This window comes from Bos javanicus, chromosome 27, assembly GCF_032452875.1.
Source record: "Bos javanicus breed banteng chromosome 27, ARS-OSU_banteng_1.0, whole genome shotgun sequence".
NCBI classification, from domain to species: Eukaryota; Metazoa; Chordata; class Mammalia; order Artiodactyla; family Bovidae; genus Bos; species Bos javanicus.
The window spans coordinates 40,348,022-40,364,573 of NC_083894.1; the positions used below are offsets into that span (position 1 = coordinate 40,348,022).

The following is a 16,552-nucleotide window of genomic DNA, read 5'->3' on the forward strand; positions in this document are numbered from 1 at the left end:
CTACATGGCTAGTGGGAATGGAATTTTGTGCACCGGCGATGGAGAACAGTACGGAGGTTCCTCAAAAAGCGAAACGTAGAGCTACCGTGTGAGCCAGGAATCCCACTCCTGGGCATATAGGAAAGTGGGCACAGAGACAGAGTCCTAACTCAAAAAGATACACGCACCCCTCTGTACATAGCAGCACTAGTCATGCTAGCCAAGACATGGGAACAATCCAGGTGTCCGTTGACGATGACTGGATAAAGAAGATGTGGTACATACATACGATGGGACGCTACTCAGCCATAATGAAGAATGAAACAGTGCCATCTGTAGCGACATGGACGGACCTGGAGACTGCCATACTAAGTCGGAAAGAGAAAGACAAATGTCATATGATGTCCCTTCTGTGTGGAATCTAAAAATATGACACAGATGAGCTTGTCCGTGAAACAGAAACAGCCTCCCCCAGACACAGACAGCAGGCTTGCAGTTGCAAAGGGGATGGGTTTGGGAGAGGGAAGGACTGGGGGTCTGGGATTAGATGATGCAAACTGGTGTAAAGAGGATGGATAAACGACACAGTCCCACTGTATAGCACAGGGAACTATATTCAATATCCTGAGATAAACCATGAAGATAAGTATATAAAAAGAATGCATAATATGTGTGTGATAATGGAATCACTTTTCTGTGCAGCAGCAATGAGCACAACACTGTGAGCCAACTGTAGCTCAACAAAACAGATCTGAGCTCCGACTGCCTCGTGTGGTGCGGCACACGGCGAGCGTGAAGTTAGCTCTGCGCTGAGCAGGGGAAAGCGCTGCTTCTCACTTGGTTGCTCAGTGGCTCCATAACAGGCAAGGTGATCGCGATCATTCCTATCATGCAGGTGGAAAAACTCAGTCTCAAAGAAGGTAAGTGAATGTCCAAAGGTAGCACAGTTCACACCTGCAGATGCTCGTCTAGAATCCAAGACTTTTCAGCCCTCAGTCCAGTTTTCTTCCCACGACAGGCCATCAGGGAGGTGGGACGTGATGACTGATTTTAATAGATGTCTGAGATGGAGCCAGTGAACCACAGAAGATGAAACTCTGTGAAGCTGGACTTAGTTCTGTTTGAGAGCTGCTTAATAATCTTGTCCTGCTGACATTAAATGAGCGGTAAGCTAAATCGTTACTGAACTGGAACCGGGTGGGAGAGAAAGAAAATGATAGTAAAGGAAAACACTGTTGCTTAGAAACTGGAACAGGTTAAACCTTCGGAGAGGTTAAATTGGGACAGGTTAAATCTGCCTGCAATGCAGGAGACCCCAGTTTGATTCCTGGGTCAGGAAGAGCTGCTGGAGAAGGGATAGGCTACCCACTCCAGCATTCTTGGGCTTCCCTTGTGTCAGCTGGTAAAGAATTGATCTGCAATGTGGGAGACCTGGGTTTGAGCCCTGGGTTGGGAAGATCCCGTGGAGAAGGGAAAGGCTTCCCACTCCAGTATTCTGGCCTGGAGAATTCCATGGACTGTATAGTCCATGGGGTCGCAAAGAGTCGGACATGACTGAGAGACTCACTTTCTTGCCTTAGGAAATCAGACGCGATCAATGCTATAGACATATTTGCTCGCCAAAGGTGAGGCGAGAAGATACATAACAGGTAGTTATAATCCAGTAGAGTTCCATTGTCAAGGCTTCACAGCCATTGCCAAATTTAGGAGACTCTGGGACTATTCTAGTTTCAGAGAGCCAGGGACATGCTCACATCAGGAGAGACAGAGATTCAGACAGAGAGAGAGAAAGGCAGCTGGTTCCCAAGGGGACAGGGGCTCCCAGTTTCTTACCCTGAGGCCCAGCCACGCCCATGGCCTTGCCTTGGTTTGCTTCTAGGAGCAAGACTGGACCACTGCATTGCCAAACGCCAGCTTTACAAACTCAAGGCTGTTTCTGGATAAGGGTTGGAGGGGTGTTTGCAAACAGGGTGCAGACTCTAGAGGACTCCAGTGTTCTCTTAGTTGCATTTAAAACACACACTGGGTTCTAGGAACTCAAGGCCTAGAGTCTGAAAGGCCTCGGAAAACTCTGATCATGCTATAGCAGGTCCGAGGAACTTGGTTAAGGTCATCACACTCAGAAACAACTCTCACAGTGGTGCCTGAAGAACATAAGAACATCTCAGCCAGAGGTCCCCCTTTGCAGCCAGACTGGGCTGAGGCCCCTGTGGAGAGAAGCATCACAGGGGCAGGGTCGGGTGGGGGCCGGAACGAGAGAAAGCAAAAAGATGGGCAGGAAAACCCCCAGGACGCGGCCCAGGAGGAACACTTACAGTGCTTTTTCAAAGAGATTTCTTAACCTTGTTGGAAAGCACACGGGTGCCTCTGGGTTGAGAAAAGGGTTGCAAAGTGCAGTGCTCCCGAGTGCTCCTCCTGCAACACTCCACTCAGGCAGGCACGCAAGGCTGGGAGAAGGGATTCAGGAGAAGATCCTTCGTGGGTGAGAATTAGCTGGGGCATTCCGATGACAGGCCACCAAACGACAGGTCTAGGTGACCTGTAACCAAATCTGATTCAAGCACAGAAAATTCATTAAGGCAATCAGGTTTTTTCCCCCCCTCTGGTCGATAAACAATCCAAAGAGCAGATATACAAGAGGATGAACACCAGTGAGGATTCTAATCTTTAGGACTACATTTTCAAGGTGATACTTGAGGAAAAAAGCCAAGAAATGAAAAAATATACAGATCGGTAGAAAGCAAAAATGGAGAGAGAAAAGAAGAAAGAAAGATAAGAAGGAAGACAGCAAGCACTTCTCGACATCCTAGTGAAAGGCAGAACGGAATGAAAAGCTATCTGGTTAAGCCTCTGTTTAGGAATGAATAGTTCCTGCTCACTAACCAGTTCCAGCAAGGGGGAGAGGATATCTGAGGTTTAATTGGAAATAATCTACCACTGCACCAGAAGCTGGTCCTTAAATCTAAGGCATCCGATAAAGCCGGGTTCGCGTTACTCCCACCTCTGTATTTGGAAACAGGAGCACAAAGCCTAATCGGCCAAATAAAGGAGCTGAAGGCTCCACAGAAAACCCTCTAAGCCTGGGATTGATGTCCACTGACACCACGGACAATGACACCATGGGAACCAGCAGAGGAGAAGCAGCAATTATGACAAAGGGGTGCCCAGCCCAGGCCCTGCAGAGGAGACCCCAACACAGCCACAGCCCCGCGTCAGGACGATGTACTTGGGAGTTGCCATGTCTGCCTCAGAGAAACAGTCTCAACATGACATTTCTATTTTCGTCTCCTTCAGTAAGTGTTTTTGCAGAACGTCTCTATGCCAGGCTTTACTGTCAGTGCTGGGCATGCAGCAGAGAGCATGGGGGCTGAGTGACGTTCCCTGCGCGTTTTATACTCGATGAATATCTGCCTTGCGGGGGGACACGCCATAAGCAGGGAAACACTACTTAACACAGCGTCAGGGAGTGGGGAGTGCTCAGAAGGAGGAAAAATTGAGCAGGGTGGGGGAGAGAGTGTGAACAGAGGAATGTTTCAGCAGGAAGGGAAGCAGAGATGCCAGTACGGAGGTTCCTTAAAAAAAATTAAAAAACAGCACTACCATATGATCCAACAATCCGACTACTGGGATCCAGAGAAAACTGCAATTCAAAAAGATACATTCACCCAAATGTTCCTTGTAGCACTACTTACAATAGCCAGGACATGGAAACAATTTAAATTTTGTCCATTGACAGATGGATGACTAAAGAAGATGTGGTGTATATATACAGTGGAATATTCAGTTCAGGTCAGTTCAGTTGCTCATTCGTGTCTGCCTCTTTACGACCCCATGAATCACAGCACGCCAGGCCTCCCGGTCCATCACCAACTCCTGGAGTTCATTCAGACTCACGTCCATCGAGTCAGTGATGCCATCCAGCCATCTCATCCTCTGTTGTCCCCTTCTCCTCTGCCCCCAATCCCTCCCAGCATCAGAGTCTTTTCCAATGAGTCAACTCTTCGCATGACGTGGCCAAAGTACTGGAGTTTCAGCTTTAGCATCATTCCTTCCAAGGAAATCCCAGGGCTGATCTCCTTCAGAATGGACTGGTTGGACCTCCTTGCAGTCCAAGGGACTTTTAAGAGTCTTCTCCAACACCACAGCTCAAAAGCATCGATTCTTCGGCGCTCAGTTCACTCAGCCACAAAAAGGAATGCAACGGTGCCATTTGCAGCAACCTGGGTGGAACTGGAGACGCTCATACTAAGTGATTCAGACAAAGACAAATACCATGTGATATCACTTATATGCAGAATCTAAAAAAATACAAATGAACTCATTTACAAAACAGAAACAGGGTCACCGACATAGAAAACAAACTTATGGTTATTAAAGGGGGGAGGGAGGGGGAGGGAATTTGGGTTGACAGATATACACTGCTACATACAAAAACCCAGAAGGACCTACTGTACGGCACGAGGGACTCTGCCCAATATTCTGTAACAACCTAAAAGTGAAAAGAACCTGAAAAAGAACAGCTGCGTGTATGTGTATTACTGGATCACTCTGCCGCACCTGGAGCTAGCACAGCATTGTTAACCATTATCCTCCAGTGTAAAATACAAAGTTAAAAAAAAACCAAAAAACAGGTGCCCTGCAGCAGATATGCATGTTGATGTTCTGAAAATTCTGGGTCAGATACAGTCAAAGCCATTGCTGTGTGTCGGGAGGCTCTAAGTCCTTCCTGAGACGGACCCAGTGCCCCAGGGATCAGCCTCTCCGTGGTGCGGGGCTGTGACTGAGGTGGACTCTGGCTTTGGCGGCCCCACACTTGCTGGGGTTGATGCCCCATGTAGACGGTATTCTGGAGTGTGGGCTGGGCCTGGGACTCCGTTTAACCTGAGTACTTTGTTAAAAAGATACTTACTCATTTGTCTGCATGAGGTCTTCATTGCACATGAGTGATCTTCGCTCTAGGTGTGGCTTGTGGGCTTTGTGGCACTCACTAGAGGCACATGGGATCTTAGTTCTCCAACCAGGGATTGAACTCTCATCCCCTGCATTGGAAGGCAGACTCTTAACCTCTGGACCACCAGGGAGCTCCCTAACCTGAACCCTTGAAGGCCTGGGAGTTGCTGGTTTTACACATTTTGGCCCTATATCCTGAGCCAACCTGCTATGAGAAGCTCAATCTAGCCTCATGGGGAGACCCAGAGAGGACAACCCAGACCCCCAAGTACACTTCCCTTCTCCAGCCCGGGAAGCTCAGCTGAGCTCATGCAGAGCAGGGAGAGCCGCTCTGAGGCGGGAGGTAGATGGGCTCCAGGCTGAGCAGCTGGAGTCTGTTCCCTGTGGGCAGACACTCCAAGATGAGACAATTCAGTTCAGTTGCTCAGTCGTGACCGACTCTGTGACCCCATGGACTGCAGCACACCAGGCCTCCCTGTCCATCATCAACTCCCAGAGTCCACCCAAACTCATGTCCATTGAGTTGGTGATGCCTTCGAACCATCTCATCCTCTATCCCCTTCTCCTCCTGCTCTCAATCTTTCCCAGCATCAGGGTCTTTTCAAATGAGTCAGCTCTTCGTATCAGGCGGCCAAAGTATTGGAGTTTCAGCTTCAGCCTCAGTCCTTCCAATGAATAATCAGGACTGATTTCCAGAGGGGGATAATAGGAAGAGCTGAGTCCTGCTTGGATAAAAGATCAAGAGTCCGTGGAATTCTCATTCTTGAGGTCAAGGAGACTGCCCCAATTACACATGCGCAGAAAGGCTCCTTGGGGGTCAAAAGGGAGGGGGCACCATCCCATAAAGGGTGCTGTCAACCTTCCCATAGCCCTCTGCACTGGACCCCATCTAGGCTAAAATACGCACATGCCAGTTGGAGAGGGACCTAGAACAGGTGGAAAAAGAAGTGAGACAACTGGCCAAAGGTAAGCAAAGACTAGAAGAACTGTCCTATGTAAGAGATTTAAGTCATCTCTTTACCACCTTCCTCTCCATTAGGGAAGACGCCCACACCGTTTCTCACCGGGTGGGCATCTCTGCCTCCCTTCTGGTCTGAAATAAATGACAGGCTTCTTTCTGCGTGCTCTCCCACGTGTGCTGTGCCTCTACTAATAACCTTTGTACCTGTTTTTACAGCAGTAGGAGTGTCTCTCTTGGAAACATTCTTAATTTTGAACGGAGGTAAGAGCCCATTCTGCTTCTAGCCTCTAGCCCCTGGTGGTCTGGAGGCTAGGACTCCTGGTCTTCATCCAGGCCGCCCAATCCCTAGGCAGGAGCCTAGGATCCTGCTTCAGAACCTCTCCTTTTCACCCATATCAGTTCCACCCAAAGCTGTGCTCGGTGTAGAATTAGGGGCAAAGAAATAAAACAGCTGATGCTTTAAGCCACTGAACTTTGAGGGTGGGTTCGTTATTCAGCAACAGTTAACCGGAACACTGACTTCCAGTTTCAGATCCTAACATGGTAACATCTGAAGCACAATTTTGGTTGGAGAATTTGTGGCGGGGCGACGGTTTTAGATTTTTCTTGGTTTTGCTGTCCATGCCTTTGATTTTAAAATTCCTCCTCATTTGAGAATATGAATTATTGGATCTCAAACAGGGGAAAAATATGTTCTGACCTAAGGCTTAAAAATAGAGATGTCTGCTATTAGGAAGACAAGAGTACGTTTTTGCTGACCTATTCATCTCACGAGGGCCAAACGTAACGTCCTGCCATAATTCTGTAGGTAGGAAGCTGAACTGGAGTTGACCTCGGTTAGCATTTCCCAACTCGAGGAACAATACCCCGCCCTGGAATTCCTGACAACACTATCAACCTCAGACAGCAGCCAGTTTCTGGCTGTCCGCGGAGAGTGCTGGCAACAAAGTCTTGTCCAAACAGGGGACAAATCTGCCTAGCTTTATGCAAAGGAAAAGGAAAAGCGAGGCCATTAATTCAGCCTGGGGAAACGTGCTGAGGCCGTGCATTTACCGGGTGGCGACTGTCAGCTTCGTCCTGGGGGAGGACGTGCCGTCCTTTCCCCGTTCTCCGGCCCTTTCCGCTGCGGTCATGGGGGCCGGCAGGGGCAGACAGGGCGTGGGTGGGTGGAGACTGAGGGCGTGAACGGGCGTTATAAACCAGAGCAGAGCGGGAGCATCACTTCTGGAAGGCACTGACTTTACCCGCATTGGTGTCACGTGTATCAAAGGTCATGAGAGGATAGAACCAAGGGGTCACCGGGATGACTGATGGTAGGGGTTCTCAAAGCATGGTCCCCAGACCACAGCATCAGCATCAAGGGCGGGGGGTGTGTTAGAGATGCAGTCTTCGGCTGTGCCCCCGATTGGCTGAATCGGAGCCCCTGGGAGGGGGCCCAGTATGTAGCAAGACTGCTAGCTGATTTTTGATGCTCCCTCAGGTACTGAAATTCTGGAAGAAAATCTAAAACTTCTATTTATTTCTGTTTGTAACTTAAAGAGGAAATACACAAAGTGCTATTAAAATTTACATGTAGTAGAGCCTCCTGATCTCATTTGATTCTGAAGTCTTGTGTCCTACGTGATAAGAGATTTTCCACAACGCAAAGGTTTTGTGATTATTATCTCTGATCCTTCATTAACTGTTAACTTCATTAACAGGTATGTTAACATTCACATAACATAACAGTTATGTTAACTTCATTAACATAACTCCATCAACATTATTCTGATCCTTCAGTTTATTTAAAAATATTACTCTTTACTTATGCCCATTGGTGCATTTACAAATTATATTGCTGCTGTTGTTTAGTCGCTAAGTCTTGTCTCTTTTGGTGACCCCATGGACTGTAGCCTGCCAGGTTCCTCTGTCCATGGGACTTTCCAGGCAAGAAGACTGGAGTGGGTTGCCATTTCCTTCTCCAGGGGATCTTCCCAAACGAGGGGTTGAAGCCGGGTCTCCTGTATCTCCTGTGCTGGCAGGCAGATTCTTTACCACTGTGCCCTCCGGGAAGTCCAGCAAGTGCACAGGTATGCACCACAAATTCTGGATATAGTCTAGCCAAGTTATGTTTTTTATCCAAGGTAAGCAGAAAACATCAAGTAGAACAGAAACAGTTTGGGAGTGGTGACACAGGAGTATCACCCCTGGCCTTCTCCCAAATGCCAGTGAGCCTTGTGAAGTGAAGTGAAAGTCGCTGGGTCGTGTCTGTTTGCGACCCCATGGACTCTACAGTCTATGGGATTCTCCAGGCCAGAATCCTGGAGTGGGTATCTGTTCCCTTCTCCAGGGGATCTTCCCAACCCAGGGACTGAACCCAGGTCTCCCGCATTGCAGGCGGAGTCTTTACCAGCTGAGCCACCAGGGAAGCCCTGTAGGGGGCCTCCAACAGCCTTGTCCAAACAGCTGTGCCAAAACTTCCTGTTGCTGGAGCTGCAGCCAGTCACTTCGAGTTTCCTGCCAGGCTGGTGGGGGACAACGGGGGAGAGTCTGCAGTGGCTGTGGAGGTGGGGAGCGGTGTCCACACTGGCCACGGGATGAAGTCTCCAGGGCGAAACTGCCAGAGACTGGTGAGCTTCTCTGAGACATACAGGAAACGGCAAGTAGAGATTAAAGGCAGTAAATTCAATAAAAATGCTAATTCATTTAGCCATCAATTTTTAATCATTTGACCATCTCATTAATGAATCAATTAGTTTTGTTTGGACTGTGGCTCCTTCCTGAAAGCATTTGGGGCTGACGACAACAAAAGACGCAAATAATCCTAAGAGTTATTAAAAATCAGTCAGAAGAAATGTTGGCTTTCTCTCCGCTCCCTGTCTCAAGAGCATCCAGGCAACCCGGAGAGGATGCTGCCCTTAGGAACAGTCTAGTGTGGCACACATTAAAGAAATTACAAAAGGAGTTTAGCGACAAGGCCATATTAAAAAATAAATGGAAATGGTATGGAAGTTTCACCCAAGCAGGGGATCAGGCTGAGAGGCCTGGTGGAGTGAGGCCTCGGGTGCCCTTGCTTTGGCCGCCGGGTGACCAGACTGTCCCCGACTGACCTAGCAGCTGACCACCAAGGGATGGGGAAATTCCACTGACATCAGAGGAAACACTCCTCAGAGCCCATCCCAAAGGGCAGGCACATAGAGTCACAAGCTAGCTGAATGGTGGTTAGCTCTGGAGAAGTTCGTTACACACCAAACGCTAACCGATACATCTTGCCTCTTGAACAGCACAGGTCTGAGCTACACGGGTCCACGTACGCAGATTTCTTTCAATGAACACGTATTCCAGGGCTGCAGGTCTGCAGCTGGTTGAATCCCAAGATGCAGATGGGTGGCTGCAGAGAGCGCTGGCTGTAAAGTTATATGTGGATTTTCAACTATTCAGGGCTTGGCACCCCTAACCCTTGGCGTTGCCCAAACGTCAACTGTACTTCATTTCACACATAATCACCTCTTGAGCAACAAATACTTATTTGCTCCAATCTGTAGCTTGGCCACATGGAAAAATCTTTTTAAGCTTTCCCTGAGTCTGTTTAAATTTCATCCTTGATGAATTTCATGTAGCTTAACACCATCAGCCATTGTACGTAACATCCACGGGGGAAAATAAAATACGACAAATTTCCGCTTAGCCTTCTCAGCTGCTTCTTTTTCACGACAAAACCAAAACCAAAATATACTCCAGAGTCCAGTAAAGTGGGCTCCTACAGCTCTGGACAAAGAGCTTTGGTGAGTTGTATGGTTTTTTTTTTTAATACTTCTGGGGGTATTAATACTATTGAGTTTGGGTTGAGAACATTTTTTTTTTTTCCTCTCTCTCTTTGGAAGCTTAAGTCAGGGGCAAACATTGCTGATCAACACAGATACTTTTTACAAGGTGGTAAATCAAACAATCCAACTTCAGTGTGTCTGCTCTCCCATACAAAGATGTTTATAAACCGAAAGAACAAGCATAAAGGGAGAAAGAAAGAAACTGCTTAAGAACACAAACGCACATTCTAACCTACAAACACAAGCATGCCAAATATTTTTAAGAGAGCGTTCACGAGAATGACAAGCAATTTAAGCTTAAGCCCTAAAAGCTTTCTCCTCTCTCTGGCTCCCACATGTATATAAAAGGTTTAAATGAGCAAGGAAAACATGTTGGGATTAGGATTTGATTCCAAAGAGCTTTTATAGTCATATAGAATGACCAGGAGTTACACTAGCTTCAAAAGACACACCAAACAAAAACTGATTTTTATCAAATGGCATTAATACTTTACGGACCAAAGTTGTTTTCACAACGTATTTACATAATAAGGCGCTTGCCAAGCTGTGTAAATGTTTATGGCGTTAGGATTCCCATCTTAAAGCTTTCAAATTCAGTCAAAGCGAAAACCGCATGCTTGTTTATTTGAACTGTAAAATCTGTAACTAGATATCACCCCCAAACACTTCTGAAACGCGAATGGTGGGCCCAGTTCTGATTCAGTTCGCTCCTTTGCTGGTCACACGCCCCATGCTGGGTACAGCAGACCCGTTTTGATAAGCTACTTCATCCCTTTGTTAATCGACCCAATCACACGTAAGTCTCGATTGATTCGTTAATGCGAACGCTTGCCTGAGATGCTCAGAGCTTCAGGCTGAAATTAAGAAGCATAACTGCTTTTTTTCCCACAAAGTGCCAAATCTTTTCATAAATGTTATCTCACTCTTCTTGAAATAAAAGTTCTCTACCAACTTGAGCTTCTAGCTCACTTTGGATGTAATTTTATGAAAGAAAGAAGGAAGGGTTTACTTCTCCCGTTACCTCTGAGGCAATCAGTTTTGAAAAGTGATCCGAGTCGGTCAGAGGAAGTTTCTGGAATATAATACCAGGCTCCTGATTCTTAGCGTTAAGCTGAGAAGTTTTAAACTTTGCCAGCCTGCACTCTTTGGTCTCCATGCTAAGCCACAAGTTTAGAGACTGCTGTGGCGGACGCGAAACCCAAGCTTTCCTCTCATAACTGCTGGCTCTCTCTCCGCATGTTTTCCATTTTATGAATCACCTTCTTCTGTCTTTTTAGTCCTTCCTCACTGTGTGTTCCCTTTGAAGCCTTATTACGTGAAGCAGCAGTCCCCAGACTTTGCCATGAGAGAGAAGACAGTTGGGTAAACATCACCGCATGAGTTTTTCCTCCCTGGAACCCGTTTTGGCGTGTGCTGTTCAGTGGAGCTGTGAGGAGCTGCGGACCAGGTACCGCTCAGAAGACACAGCTGCACCAAGCAGCGACCGCTCAGCCCAGGGCCTCCTAAGCTCTTTATGCAAAGAGCTGGGCTCCGGGTGTCTGCCTGAAACTAGGAGAGTGTTGCAATCAACTAGACTTTAAAAAACAGAAAACTGGAGTGGGAACATTTCTTTTTCAAAGTTCAAAATATTCCTTTCTTGAATACAAGTTTTCTTCAGAATGTTTCCTAACTCACTTTTGTCTTCTATTCAAACTGTAGGAACTGACCCTCGGGATGAAAACGCAGAGATGAGGGGGAACAGGGAATGAATCTCCTCTTCCGGAGTTTCATTACCCGCTTCGACCCCCACCGGCCCCCCGCCCCCGCCCCGACTCTCTGTCTCTTTCACAATTACACGTACTTTAGAGACTGAAGAGGAGAAGGCGGCGCGTGTTCGGTTGGGAAGGTGTTGACTGAGAACGCCCTGCACACAGGGCCCTCTGCCAGGCCAGGGAATCCGACCGCAAGGGGACGTGGGTCTCACCCCCAAGTCTGTCACAGCCCAGTAGCGGAAAACTAGGTGGAGAGAAGGAGGTCAGCGCGAACAGTTTGCAGGAGAGTCTTTGCCTTCTCGCAGGACCTTCTAATCTGTATCTGAAATTCTCCCTTTGTAGTCACCCCCTCATTCCAAGAGGCAAACTGTAAATGGGAGGCCGCCAGGCACCCTTGGTACCTTGAAGGTGGGTCTTCCCTCCTCTGAAATCACGAGCCCTCTTCGTTGCCCTCACTGCGACATGGACCGGACTCCCCATCAACCTTTCAGTGCTGCAGTCTCTACCCCCTCAGATTCATTTATTTACTTGGGACTTCAGAGGCCCAGCTGTGGTAGCCAACATGTCCTTTTCGGCCCTCACTTCATCAGAACAGAGAAGGCTCGCCGCCAGGGCAGAAGGCTGCATCCTCAGGAAGGATGAGGTCGCCAGCAGGGAAGAGAGACCCCGGGTACAGAGACCGGCTCTTCTGCTCATCACTGAGTCTGTGTGCAGGCGTTCTGCTCGTGTCGGATTCAGCCGGGGGAAGGACGCCTGTGCCTCGCTGCCTCTCCCTTTCACGGTGAAAGCAAAGCTCTTCCAGAACCCCCGTCTTAGCAGATCTCACTCTACCCCACTGACAGAGCTGTGCCGCGTGGCTGTGACACAGGCGGAGAAAGCGAGGCCCAGTGGCTCTGGCAGGAGTCCCCGAGGAGTCGCTGCTTCAGCATCACCCCTAGCTCAGCCTCCAGAGACGTTCTGACATGGCTGAGATCCAAGTTCCTTTGCTGGTAAAGAGCTAAGACGCTGAGGTCCTACAGGAAGTCTGCACCAGACACGTGCCCACCGCACAGACTCTCAGTCCTCCCTTCCCTGCTCTTCCCACCGCAGCTGATCTCATCATTTTCTTTTTTCTCTTTGGCTGCACCACGTGGCATGCAGGATCTTAGCTGCCCAATCAGGGATTGGACCTGCGCCCCCTGCCAGGGATGCGCCAAGTCCTCACCTCTGGACGATCAGGGAAGTCCCCCCTTTTTTCCCAGGCTTCACTTTCTTGAATTGAACCAGAGAAGCAACCCAAGACCACCTGAAAAACATCTGATGCTTGTGGAAACTACAACTCTACTTGATTATCTACTTTGCTTATTACCTGATAATAGTCATGGGTTGATTCATTCATTCACTCAGTAGATATTTACTGAGGTTCTACGATGTGCCAGGCTTTGTAACAGGTGCTAGGATACAGCGGTGAATGAGACACACACGGTTTCTTTTTCTAGGAGGTTTGGTTTTCAGTGGAAGATGAATATCACGCATTTAGTTGTAACTGTAATAAATACTATGGAGGGAAAGCACACGGGGAGACGAGGACGTTAGAAGGTGGCCGTGTGGTGTGAGAAGCGGCGAGGAGCTTCCCCAAGCTACACTGAAACCTCAGCTTCTACTTTGGCTCTACGGCTTCTGGGTTAGAGAGCTCTGCTCTGAGGGTTGCCCTGTGCATTGCAGGGGGCGTTGTGTGGAATCTCTAGCCTCTTCCCACTAAATGCCGAGAGCCCTCCCCTCCCAGCTGTGACAACCGAAAATAGCTCTAGACATTGACAAATATTCCCTGGGGGGCAAAACTGTCCTCGGTTCAGAACCCCTGACTTAAACAAAGACTTGAAAGATGAAGAGGGGATTCCGTCACACCCAAAGGGAGAGGTTCATCTTTTACCAAAGGCCTTGGTGAGTTTTTAAAGCCCTCTTGTTAATTCAAAAGCCTATAAAAATCACTTCTTCTAGAAGTGTTTGTTGAATAATTGCAAAATCGATGCTAAATTCCCTCTGGTTAGTACCCTGAATAAATGGTATGCCTCATGTCTTTTTTATCTTTTTTTACAAAAAATTTTACATTGGAGCATAGTTGATTGACAGTGTTGTGTTAGTTTCGGGTATACAGAAAAGTGATTCAGTTATACATATACACATATCCATTCTTTTTCAGCTTCTTTTCCCGTATACATTATCACAGAACACCGAGTAGAGCTCCCTGTGCTAGGTGCTTGCTGCTTATCTACCTTATAAACGCTGTTGTTGTTTAGTCTTAGGTAATGTCTGACTCTTTTGTGACCCCATGGACTGTAGCCCCCCAGGCTCCTCCATCCATGGGATTCTTCACGGCAAGAATACCAGAGCGGGTAGCCATTTCCTTCTCCAGGGGATCTTCCCAGCCCAGGGATGCAACCCGCGTGTCTTTCATCGGCAGGCAGGTTCTTTACCACTGAACCGCTGGAGAGTAGTGTGTATATATCAACCCCAAACTCCCTCACCGTCCCTTCCTCCTATGCTGTCCTCTTGGTAACCACAAGTTTATTATCTCACTTATGATATTTTCTGGGCTTCCCTCATAGCTCAGTCGGTAAAGAATCTGCCTGCAATGCAGGAGCCCCCGGTTCGATTCCTGAATCAGGAAGATCTGCTGGAGAAGGGATAGGCTACCCATTCCAGTATTCTTGGGCTTCCCTGGTGGCTCAGCTGGTAAAGAATCTGCCTGCAATGTGGGAGACCTGGGTTCGATCCCAGTGTTGGGAAGATCCCCTGGAGAAGGGAAAGATTACCCACTCCAGGGTTCTGGCCTGGAGAATTTCATGGACTCTATAGTCCATGGGGTCATGGGGTCGCCAAGAGTCGGAAACGACTGAGCGACCTTTACTTCACTTTGTGACCTTTTCTACTCGCTGTCTCACCACCTGCAGGGTGCCACGGGGTCTGGAAGCCCAGATGGCAATACTTCACTCTTCTGCAGGTTGAAGGTGGCCTGGGGGACTTCGTGCACGTCCGCCTCCACGTCCTGACTGCACGGCGCCCTGTGCATCGCCTCCTTCCTCCTGATGTGTCCATACGCCGGCGTCGGGGGCCTGCTTCATGCGGAGCTCTGTCCTAGAGGCTGCAGCGGGATGCGGATGGCGCTGTGCTCCTCAGGAACTCTCTGCTGCTCAGTCAGGGGCAGCAGCAGCCGAGCTGCAGAGGCAGCCTACCAGTGTGCACGCGGGCACTTTGTGAATGAAAGCGGATTGAGGAGCCAGGGCAAGGCCCATCTGGTTTGCGATCCAGCACCGATGACGGTGCAGATTGGCCGCTGGTCCCTCTGACAGCGAATGATGAAGACAATGACTCCGCACTCACTCATACAACCTGCAGCTGAAACGGCCACCCCGCTGAGGCTCCGATCTCCCTAATTATTCCCCGAATCCATTGAAACGTGGTTTTCACTTGCTTCAAGCTCTGCTGATGTTTTCCCCAAAGTGAGATCTCTCCTCAAATCCTCTGCTAGGCTGTGACCTACTGCTTCCTTCTTGTCGCTTCTCTGGAAGACAGAGCTTGCCCCTAAAATCCTCTTGTCCATCGTCTGTCTGGCTAAGTCAACTGCCAATGACAGCAAAACTGAAGGGAAGGAAAGCATTTCTTTCCTGCTTTGCGGAGCCAGATACTTTAGGTGGAAAACAGAGTAACCCTGTGCTCACTAAGTCCTGTTTGCTTTGGTCAGAACCACACAATGACTCACATGTCCAGGCTGCATATAAATAAAAGCCAGAGGCATAAAAACTGATAACAACATATATTTCTTTTTTTTTTTCTCTAAGAGAGAGAGCTTGATGGTGGTGGCTCCTTCCTCATGTGTGGAAAATGAAACTGAGATTTTAAAGAAAACAGGGCTTGGTTATCAACTTAAGTAAATGCTGAATAAATATTTGGCTAAAACCTATTGTTCTTATTCCAAATTTGTCAGTTGACCCAATAATACCCTTGATAGCATTACAGAAATTGAAGTGTAATTGACTTGCAATGCTGTGTTGGTTTGGGTGTGCAGAAAGTGACTGAGTTATACATATACATATACTTTTTTTTTTTTTCAGATTCTTTTCCATTATAGGTTATTACAAGATAGTGATCCTTTACAGAATTTTAAAACTTCTGTTGTGGAATCTAAAAGTCAAAACTATATAAAAAGTCACACTTAGAGGGGCGTCTCTCCCTCGCCTCCCCCGTCCCTGCTTCCTCACCCCTGTAGCTATCTGACTTAGCTGTTTTCTTCTTTATTCTTTTCTTTTTTGTGGGAGGAGAGAGAAATAAGCAGAGAATTGTATGCTTCCTTATTTCCCCTTTTATGTTACATAAAAACTAGCATACTATATATGCTAAAATAAAAAAAATAATAAGAAAACAGGGCTCAGCGTGGAGAGGTGGTTAGCTCTAGAATTTGGTAACCTATGGTCAATGGGCTGAAGGTCGTCTTCTACACGAGCCGGTGCAGGGCCCTGAAACGCATGTGCAAGCCTTATAAGCTCACGGTCATCGGCACCGTGGGGTGCTGAATAGTTTTATTTCTGAGAAAGTGTCTAAATCACAGTACAGAAACCGCAGCTAGAGTTAGGAGACTCGCGCGGATTGTGCGGAAACTGCCGCGGATGAAGACTAGCAGGCTGCGCAGTGCTGCAGCGCGTCTCCTTAGCTGGACCATCCTGGAAGCCCCTGGAAGAGCACCGCCGTGGAGCCCGGGACTGCAGAACGGCGGACTCACGTCCCAGCTGTCGGCCGTGCGGAGCGGGGTATCCCCCCGCACTTGTGGGTGTGCGCGTTCAAACCAGAACTCCCCTTTTTGGGGGAAAAGCTCTCAGATTAGGCAAAGGATGTGAGGCTTTTTTCGGCCGGGCAAGACAGTGGAAATAGATCCTAGGGCCTTCTCCTTTAGGAAGCTTCAAGAGAGTGTGATATGTTAACCTTATGTGAGTTCCATTTCAGCTATGAAAGTCTGTGGAAATTTCAAATCAAAGTTTCATTGCTCTTACAGTCTCAGGCAGCCTGCTATTTAAGAATACATCATCTGGAACGTAAGGGCGCTGTTTCTCGGAACAGACCTGTTTTGG

General features: G+C 48.1%; 1 protein-coding gene and 1 long non-coding RNA gene across 3 annotated transcripts in view; one reads left to right on the plus strand and one right to left on the minus strand.

The window, feature by feature from the left end:
• The window catches only part of RARB (retinoic acid receptor beta), a 586,842-nt gene that overhangs the window by 250,336 nt on the left and 319,954 nt on the right, over positions 1-16,552 (minus strand). The gene's annotated exons all lie outside the window — the stretch shown is intronic.
• LOC133240085 (uncharacterized) lies at positions 7,661-9,556 on the plus strand. 2 transcript variants are annotated; one of them, XR_009734097.1, is made up of 3 exons: positions 7,661-7,959; positions 8,267-8,499; positions 9,154-9,556. It is a non-coding gene; the product is annotated as an uncharacterized LOC133240085 (long non-coding RNA). The 2 variants fall into 2 exon arrangements; XR_009734096.1 differs by having other exon boundaries at positions 7,661-8,499.